Source organism: Otolemur garnettii, unplaced genomic scaffold, assembly GCF_000181295.1.
Source record: "Otolemur garnettii isolate 467f Iridium unplaced genomic scaffold, OtoGar3 scaffold00053, whole genome shotgun sequence".
Lineage (NCBI taxonomy): Eukaryota > Metazoa > Chordata > Mammalia > Primates > Galagidae > Otolemur > Otolemur garnettii.
In genome coordinates this window covers 9,121,732-9,131,903 of record NW_003852448.1, presented here as the reverse complement: position 1 = coordinate 9,131,903, position 10,172 = coordinate 9,121,732, and the positions used below count along the sequence as shown (strand labels likewise).

The following is a 10,172-nucleotide window of genomic DNA, read 5'->3' as shown; positions in this document are numbered from 1 at the left end:
GACCTGATCAAACTAAAAAGCTTCTGCATATCCAAGAACACAGTAAGAAAGCAAGAAGACAGCCCTCAGAATGGGAGAAGATATTTGCAGGTTATGTCTGTGACAAAGATTTAATAACCAGAATCCATAGAGAACTCAAACATATTAGCAAGAAAAGAACAAGTGATCTCTTCTCAGGCTGGGCAAGGGACTTGAAGAGAAACTTCTCTGAAGAAGACAGGCGCATGGCCTACAGACACATGAAAAAATGCTCATCATCCTTAATCATCAGAGAAATGCAAATTGATATTACTTTGAGGTATCATCTAACTCCAGTAAGGTTAGGCCACATCACAAAATTCTCAAACCAGAGATGTTGGTGTGGATGTGGAGAAAAGGGAACACTTCTACACTGCTGGTGGGAATGCAAACTAATACATTCCTTTTGGGAAGATGTTTGGAGATCACTTAAAGGTCTAAAAATAGACCTGCCATTTGATCCTACAATTTCTCTACTAGGTATATTTCCAGAAGACCAAAAATCACATTATAACAAAGATATATGTACCAAAATGTTTATTGAAGCCCAATTCATAATTGCTAAGTCATGGAAGAAGCCCAAGTGCCCATTGACCCATGAATGGATCAATAAATTTTGATATATGTACGCCATGGAATATTATGCAGCTTTAAAGAAAGATGGAGACTTTACCTGTTACATGTTTACATGGATGGAGCTGGAACATATTCTTCTTAGCAAAGGATCTCAAGAATGGAAGAAAAAGTATCTAATGTACTCAGTCTTACTATGAAACCAATTTATAGCTTTCCTATGAAAGCTATAACCCAATTATAGCCCAAGAGGAAGGGGAGAGGGAGGGGAAGGGAGGGGGGAGGGGATGGGTGGAGGGAGCGTCATTGGTGGGACCACACCTATGGTGCATCTTACAAGGGTACATGTGAAATTTACTAGGTGTAGAATATAATGTTGTAACACAATAACCAAGAAAATGCCGTGAAGGCTATGTTAACCAGTTTGACGAAAGTGTTTCAGATTGTGTGTAAAACCAGCGCATTGCACCCCATGATTGTATTAATGTACACAGCTATGATTTAATAAAAAAAATCTGTAATTTTGGTGGCAGTTCCTGTAGCTCAGTGGATAGGGCGCTGGCCACATACACCCAGGCTGGTGGGTTGGAACCTGGCAACAATGACAACTGCAACAACAACAAAAAATAGCTGGGCATGATGGCGGGCACCTGTAGTTCCAGCTACTTGGGAGGCTGAGGCAAAAGAATCACTTAAGCACAAGAGTTTGAGGTTGCTATGAGCTGTGACGCAGCATCACTCCACCCAGGGTAACAGCTTGAGACTCTGTTCCACACACACACACCCGCCCCCCCCCAAAAGTCTGTAGCTTCACAGTGTGGTCCCTTGGTGACAGCCTTGGTGTCAGGTACATGCTGGACCCTTTCTATCTACAAACTCTCTCTTTCAGCTGTGGAAAATTTCTCCTGTCTTCTGAATTCTTCTTTTTTTAGATCTTTGTTGTTTCAAATTTAGACTTTCTAAATCAGTCCTCTAACAGATTTGTAAATGTGTTATTCCTCTATTATCTTTTCTTTATCCTACTTTGTGAATGGGTTTTCTTTCAATTCTTCTATTGATTTTTAAATTTCTTTTGCCATATTTTAAATTTCCAAGCCATCTTTCTTATTCTTTGGTATTCTCTTCTGATTTTATGCTGTGTTCTTATTCCCTACATACAAAATCTTTCCCATCTCTCTGAGGATAGCAAGGAGAGACACATATATTTTAAGTTTGCTTCTGCTCCCAGTCTCATTGCATTTTCTTTATCTGGCTGTTTTCATCTATGTTTTTCATGTTGCCCTAGAAGTCTGGGGCTCCGTCATCCGTGTGTAAATCAAGGAGAGGTGCCTGACACTGGCTAGGTTCTCTATGAGGATGGGTGGCACTTGCTCACTGGTGGCTTCATTGTAGGGAGTTCCAGAAGAGATTGCAGACCACATGCAAAGGATAAGGACTCCAGATGGCTGGGAAGTGTGACAGGGTAGCCAGTGAGCTGGGGACACAGAATAGGGGCAGGGGGTTGAGAAAGTCTCACAATTTGGCAAGTAGGCTTCCCCTCAGTCCCCTCCAGAATGTTTCCCCTGAGGACACATGTTTCCCCTGTGTCTGGCTAGTTCTATAGCTGCGTTATCATGCCAAGCCACTGTAGGCACATGACATGTTTCTGCTGAAAGGATGAATGAATCCTTTGGGGGGTTTTTTATTTGTTTATTTATTTATTTAGAGACAGAGTCTCAAGCTGTTGCCCTGGGTAGAGTGCCATGGTGTCACAGCTCACAGTAACCTCAAATTCTTGGGCTTAAGTGATTCTCTTGTCTCAGACTCCCAAGTAGCTGGGACTACAGGTGCCAGCCACAATGCCCAGCTATTTTTGTTGTTGCAGTTGTCATTGATTTTTAACTGGGTAGGGCCGGGTTTGAACCCACCAGCCTGGGTGTATGTGTCTGGCATCCCACTCACTGAGCCACCAGCACCACCATGAATCCTTTTGGTTTTAGTTGAGCAACCGTCGCTGATGCTCCTGAGTCCAGACTTCCCCTGGATCACCCTCTCAAAGGGCAAACCTCTCTCCTGCCAGAGGCAGAAGGACAGCCACCTGGATTACATTATGGCAGAAAGGATCTGGAGCCTGTCTGCTTTGGAAATAGAACAAGTGCTCTGGTTTCCAGCTTGGCTGCTGAATCTGCTGCCTCCAGCTCCTGGGCCCTTCTGGGGTTCTGCCCTGGAGGGCAGTTTCCTTCTCCCAGTTCTATCATTGAAGGCATTTAATGCTGTCAGCATCAAGTCTAGGAAACAAATTGTCACTCCCAAATTGTGATGATATTTGCTGTCATTTTAATTACCATTCTCCTTGTCCTTTCATTGTAAATCTCCTCTAATCCAGTAAAACACATCAGTTAATCCTCAATTTGTTTTTTCTTGGAGCTATACTGCCTGGAATATCCTGTATCCCTCCTCTGAAAATGACATAAAGTTTTTTTTTAGCAAGCAATAATATAATATTTATCATCAGCTAACCTCTTCAAAGGAAATACTGAAGATTATTCTTCAGGCGGAAAAGATGGATAGAATGTTGGATGTGCAAGGAAAGAAGAATGATGAAAAATATGAATAAACATGTTTGTAAATGTAAACAAATGTTGGTTGTATAAAACAACAATAATAATGTCTACCTGAGTTTAACATATACAGATGATTAAAATATACAACAATATTACATAGGTCAAGATGGAGATAGAAAGGAATTATTTTTATTTTATTTATTTATTTATTTAGAGACAGAGTCTCACTTTCTTGCCCTCGGTAGAGTGCTGTAGCATCACAGCTCACAGCAACCTCCAGCTCTTGGGCTTAGGTGATTCTCTTGCCTTAGCCTTCTGACTACAGGCGCCTGCCACAATGCCCGACTATATTTTTGTTGCAGTTTGACTGGGGCCAGGTTTGAACCCACCACCCTCAGTATATGGTGCCAGCACCCTACTCACTGAGCCACAGGTGCTGCCTGATAAAAGGAATTATTAATGAAATGTTTTAAGTTTTTTCAGTATCTTGGAGAGAGAGTAAATGTATCATCAATATTAAATTTCTATATGTCTGGGATGCATGCTATATCCTGTAGGATAACTATTATACAAGGTTACAACTTACAGACCAATCTCAAACTCTTGGGCTCAAGTGATCCTCTTGCCTCAACCTCCTGAGGAGCTGGTACTACAGGCACACACCATAATGCCTGGCTAGTGTTTTTCTATTTTTAGTAGAGATGGGGTCTTGCTCTTGCTCAAGCTGGTCTCCAACTTCTGAGTTCAAGTAATCCACCTGCCTTGGCCTCCCAGAATGCTAGGATTAGAGGCATGAACCAATGTGCTCTGCCAAATATCCATTTAAATGCACCACATTTGGAAGGAAATCTTCAGGAGTCTAAAAGAGAAGAATCTGGAAGCAGATCAGCACTGCTATGAGCTGATCTCAGTAACTAGAAGGCTTGGGGGTTAATGATTGTGTGAAGCTGGAACTGAGATCTCTGTGTAAAGCTAGCTCCCTCATTTTGCAATAGGAAAAAAGAAAGAAAGGACCAAAATATCTCTCTCTCTCTCTCTCTCTCTCTCTCTCCACGTGGTGTTGACAACGGAGCTTCTTCATCTCAGCCCAGACTTTGGGAGAAAAAAGCCCCACCTGAGAATCTATAATCAGAGATTTGTCCTCATGTGCATGTGGGTTTGGGGTTTGGATCTATACCACTCACATTGTCCTGGCACTCTCAGAGTAAGATTTTAACAACAGGAACAAAATAATCCCAAGCCAGTATTAACTGCATGGTGTCTGTCATCACAAAACCTCTCTGGAGGGACATTCTCTGAAACCCCCTGCTGCATATAATTCCCAAAGACAAAAGGCCCCCACATTAGATAAAAATCAGGGTAAAACAGATAAGGATTTTACTTAAATAGGAGCCACAATCCAAAATTACAAAACACACATGGAAATAATTCAGTAGGACCAAAGGTCAGCAGAGTCAGGAAAGAGCACAAGTACATCTGCAAGAATTTCATATAATAAAATCTATGGATATACTAGCACCCAGATCTTGGTTTCTAATACCATTTTTCAATAAAAGGAACCATGGCTTCTTGATGAACAAATGATTTTAAGACTGAACATCATGTAGTGCCAGAAGGTAAGGAGATGCTCTAAAATCCCATGATGCTGGGGGGTGGGACATGTTAAAGTAACACAGGAGTCAATGAAAGAGCTCCCAATGGCCATGGCCAGATAAATTTAAGCATTAAAATAAAGTACCATTGGATTGTAACTTAAAGTATATAATCGATATTCATAAGTCTACACAAATATAAATGAATGAATGAGTAGGGGAAAACAGACAAATCTTCCATGTAGAAGAATTTAAAATAATTTTGTAGAGACGTGTGTAATTATATAACTTAACTCCTTTAAGTGTGAGTGGCACATAGTAGAAAAAGTACAATATGGGAAGAAAAAATTAAGAACTTTACAGTAGAGAAACCAAATAAACACTACCTCAGCCACATGATAAAGGTTAACATCAGTGACAATGTCGCATTGATAACATGTACCCCTTGATATAACATGATAAGAATGACACTTTACTTCCATGACCTTCCTCTCCTAAACCCATAATCCCAGTCTAATCATAAGAGAAATGTGAGGTAGATCCAAGTTGAAGAACATTCTATAAAATATCTGACCAACAGTCCTCAAACTGTTAAGGACATCAAATACAAGTTTGAGAAACTGTCACAGCAAGGAATAGTCTAAGGGATCATGGCAACTAAATGTAATATAATATCCTGAATGGAATTCTAGAACAGAAAAAGCACATTAGATAAAAACCAGGGTAAAATGGATAAGGATTTTACTTAATATATATATATATATATTTTTTGAGACAGAGTCTCACTATGTCACCCTGGTAGAGTACCATGGTGTCACAGCTCACAGCAACCTCAAACTCTTGGGCCTAAGCAATTCTCTTGCCTCAGCTTCCTGAGTAGCTGGGACTGTAGGTGCCTACCACAATGCTTGGCTATTTTTTTTGTTGTAGTTGTCATTGTTGTTTAGTAGGCCCAGGCTTGGTTCAAACCTGCCAGCCCCAGTGTATGTGGCTGGCGCCCTAACCACTGTGTTACAAGCACAGAATCAATTTTACTTAATATTAATGTATCAATATTAGTTAATTAATTGTTAAAAATGCACTAAACTAATGTAAGATGTTAATAATAGAGGAAACAAGTTGGGAGTATTTAGGAACTGTCTGTACTATCTTCATACTTTTTTTGTAAATCTAAAGTTGTTTTAAAATTAAAAGTCTAGGCCAGGCATAGTCAGTCACTCATGCCTGTAGTCCTAGCACTCTGGGAGGCCAAGGTGGGACAGTCACTTGAGCTCAGGAGTTTGAGACCACCCTCAAGAGTTAGACCTTATCTCTACTAAAACTAGAAAAATTAGCTGAGCATTGTGGTGTGCCCCTCTAGTCCTAGCTACTCAGGAGGGTGAGACAGGAGGATCGCTTAAACCCAGGGCTTTGAGATTGCTATGAGTGAGGCTGATGCCATGACATTCTTGCCTGGGCAACAGTGAGACTCTATCTCAAAAAAAAAAAAAAAAATTAAAAGTCTATTTAGAACTCAATGTTATAGCCAGATGTGGTGGCTCATGCCTGTAATCCTAGTATTGGGAGGGAAGATTGCTTGAGACCAAGAGTTTGAGACCAACCTGGGCAACACTGTGAGACCACGTCTTTACAAAAAAAATTTTAAAAAGTAACCAGGCATGGTAGTATGTGCCTGTACTCCTAGCAACTTGGGAGAATAAGATGAGAGGATCATTGGAGCCCAGGAGTTCAAAGTTACAATTAGCTATAATCATGCCACTATACTCCAGTCTCAGCAATAAAGCAAGCATCTTTTAATAAAAACAAAATTAAAAAACCTCAACAGCACAGATTATATAATAACCATTTTTAAACTTATTAAAGAAAGAATTTATTTAAAAATTTTAATAAAATAAAATTATTATTATTATTATTATTTTTTTGAGACAGAGCCTCAAGCTGTCCCCCTGGGTAGAGTGCGTTACAGCTAAAGCATTACAGCTCACAGCATTACAGCTCACAGCAACCTCCAACTCCTGGGCTCAAGCGAGTCTCTTGCCTCTGCCTCCCAAGTAGCTGGGACCACAGGCTCCCACCACAACGCCCGGCTATTTTTTGGTTGTAGCCGTCATTGTTGTTTGGCGGGTCCGGGCTGGGGATTCAAACCCGCCACCTTAGGTGTACGTGGCTGGCGCCTTAGCCGGTTGAGCTATAGCCGCCGAGCCAATAAAATAAAATTATTAAAGAATTCTAGGGCTCAGTGCCTATGGCTCAAGTGGCTAAGGCACCAGCCACATACGCCTAAGCTGGCGGGTTCAAATCTAGCCCAGGCCCCGCCAAATAACAATGACAGCTGCAACCAAAAAATAGCCAGGTGTTGTGACGGGCACCTGTAGTCCCAGCTACTTAGGAGGCAGAGGCAGGAGAATTGCTTAAGCCCAGGAGTTGGAGGTTGCTGTGAGCTGTGATGTCACAGCACTCTACCCAGAGTGACAGCTTGAGGCTCTATCTCAAAAAAAAAAAAAAAGGATTCTAGTAAATAAAACTTATTAAATTTTATTAAAGAAATAAAATAAAATAACATGACTATAGATTGAGATTTTATTTAAAAAGACAAATCATATTTGAACAAAAGACAAATAGAAATTCTAGAAACATAATATATATATATTTTATTGAATGGTAACTATGTACATTAATGCACTTCTGGGGTACAGTGTGGTGTTTTCACATACAATTTGAAACATTTCCATAAAACTGGTTACCATAGCCTTCATGTGAAACATAATATATATTAATTGGAATTTAAAGCTCAGTAGATGGATTAAATATCAGAAAAGACACAGCTAGAAGAAGGAATTAGGAACTATAAAGATAAGAAATTATCCTGAATGAAGTACAGAGAAATAAAGGAAAGAAAACATGAAAGAGAGTATAAGAGATTTGGGATACAATAAGATGATTTAAAATATGTGTAATAGGATTTCCAGAAGAAAAGACTAGAGAAACAGAAGAGAAGCAATAGTTAAAATGATAATAGTAGAGGATTTTCCAGAATTGATAGAGGACATAAATCTTCAGATTCACAAAATACAACATATCTCAAGAAAAATAAACAAAAGAAATCTATACTTAGGAACATAATAGTGAAATTGTAGAACACCAAAGACAAAAAGAAAGTCTTAAAACCAACCAGAAAGACAAAGAGACCACAGCATAGGGATGTGTTAGATTGACAGCAGACTTCTGAACACAATAATGCAAGCCAGAAGACAGTGGGATATTATCTTTGCTGTACTGGGGATAAAAACAACATTTTCAACCCTAGCTGTGATCCTCAATTTTATGTGTCAGCTGGTCACAAAGTGCCCAGCCATTTTGCCAAACATTATTCTGAGTATATCTGTGAGAATGCTTTAGATGAGACTAACATTTAAATGGGTAGACTAAGCAAAGCAGATTGCTGTCTTTAATATGAATGGGCCTTATCCAATCAGTTGAAGACCTGAATAGAACAAAAATGCTGACTCCCAGCTAGGCAGGGTGGCTCATCATTTTGGGAGGCTGAGGCAGGAGGATTGTTGGAGCCCAGGAGTTTGTTGAGATCAGCCTGAGCAACATAATAAGACCCTAATCTCTACTAAAAATAGAAAAATTTGCTGGGCATTACAGCAGGTGCCTGTAGTTCCAGCTATTTGAGAGGCTGAGGCAGGAGGTTCTCTTGACTCCACGAATTTGGGGTTGCTGTGAACTAGGCTGATGCCAGGACACTCTAGCCTGGACAATAGAGTGAGATTCAAAGAAAAAAAAGAAAGCTGATTTTCCTCCAAGTTAGAGAGAATACCTAGTGCCTGATTGCCTCTATTACTTTCAGACCAGGCCATTGGACTTTTTTTCACATTTGGACTCAAATTAAAATAATGGTTTTTCTTGGATCTCAAGCCTGTTGGCATTTGGACTTTGGCTGAAACTAAACCATTGGCTTTCCTGGGTTGTTAGCTTGCCAGCTCACCTTGCAGATTGTGAAACTTTTCAGCTTCCATAATCTCACAGACCAACTCCTTAAAACAAATCTCCACAGATAGTTAGATCAATCTCTTTCTCTATCAATCCATCTATCTAGATGTATGTATGTACATAATGTATGTTTCTATCTATCTATATTTATCCACACACATCCTATTGGTTCTGTTTCTCTGGAGAACCCTGACTACTATATGAGCTAAACCATTGTTCAATAATAATAAAAGGTAAAGGGTGTTTGTTGATAAAGGTGAAGAGAACTGTCCATCAGCAAACCCTTATTAAGTACATTTTAAAAAATACTATTTTTCAGGAAAAAGAAAACTATATACAGAAGGAATGAAAGATAGAAACTAAGGAAGTGAGCAAAGCAACAAAAATTGGCTAGTCTAAGCAAACATTAACTGAGTAAAAGACTAAAAATAAAATAATTTATTTTTCATTAATAATCATATGCCAATGATTCAGGCATTAACAAGGTAAAGCCAAACACTGGTTTTAATAATAAATTATACAGAGAGATTTTATTTATTTATTTATTATTTTATTGAGACAGAGTAACAGTGAGTACAGTCAAACTGTCCGTGCAGTGTGTGAAGACACAGGGAGAAGACCGTCCTCTGCACCTGGGGAGAGAGGGCTCTGGAAGGAACCAGCACTGCTAACACCTGGATCTCAGGCTGTACCTCCAGGACTGATGGGAGCCCAGCAGCCCGTGCACTTTGCAACTGCAGCCCCAGCAAACTAACACACCAGGGATATGTGATTTTTTTTCTCCAGCAATATGTACATGTTTGAGTGAGTGTTTTACTGGGTTGGGTGGGGTTTGCCCAACAAGAATAAGGGGGGAAGAGAAGGGGCAGGGAATTAAAAGAGTTATAAAGTATACTCTGACGAACAGGAACATACATATTTGCCTCTTTCTCAGATTATATTCCTGGGATTATGTCACTTTTAGGATTGATTCCTAAATGTGAAAAATATTGGAGTCCAAGGATACAACCCAGTTAAGTGGCTCACAGCAGGGATGATCAACAGTAACTTCATCTGTGGTGGTACCAAAGGCTCTCCTCTCCACCCTTCCCCACAATGGCACCTGCTGGGCTACGACCTTCAACATGATCCTCCCTGAAGTGCTATTAATTGGCTTCAGAAAGGCGTCCAGAAATCCCAAACTGGCAGAACCTCAATGTGGTTGTCAAGGTATAGAGCTTGGGCCTCAGGTTTATAGCGCCAGAACCCTGAACTTGCAGATGCAACTTAATTTGACCTGGCTCTCAAGACTTCCCTAATTAGACTCTCAAAGACTGACACATAAGAAGCGAGAATGCCCTTTAGGTTACCTGGGAAACCAAATTAGCCATCAGGTTGCTTGGTGAAACGCCACAGCACTCTACTGAGGGTGATAAAGTGAGACTCTGGCTCTAAAAAAAAAAAAAAAAAA

The 10,172-nt window shown here is 40.0% G+C and overlaps 1 pseudogene; it reads right to left on the bottom strand.

The window, feature by feature from the left end:
* LOC100947353 overlaps positions 1 to 10,172 on the bottom strand; it is a 64,254-nt pseudogene that overhangs the window by 49,803 nt on the left and 4,279 nt on the right.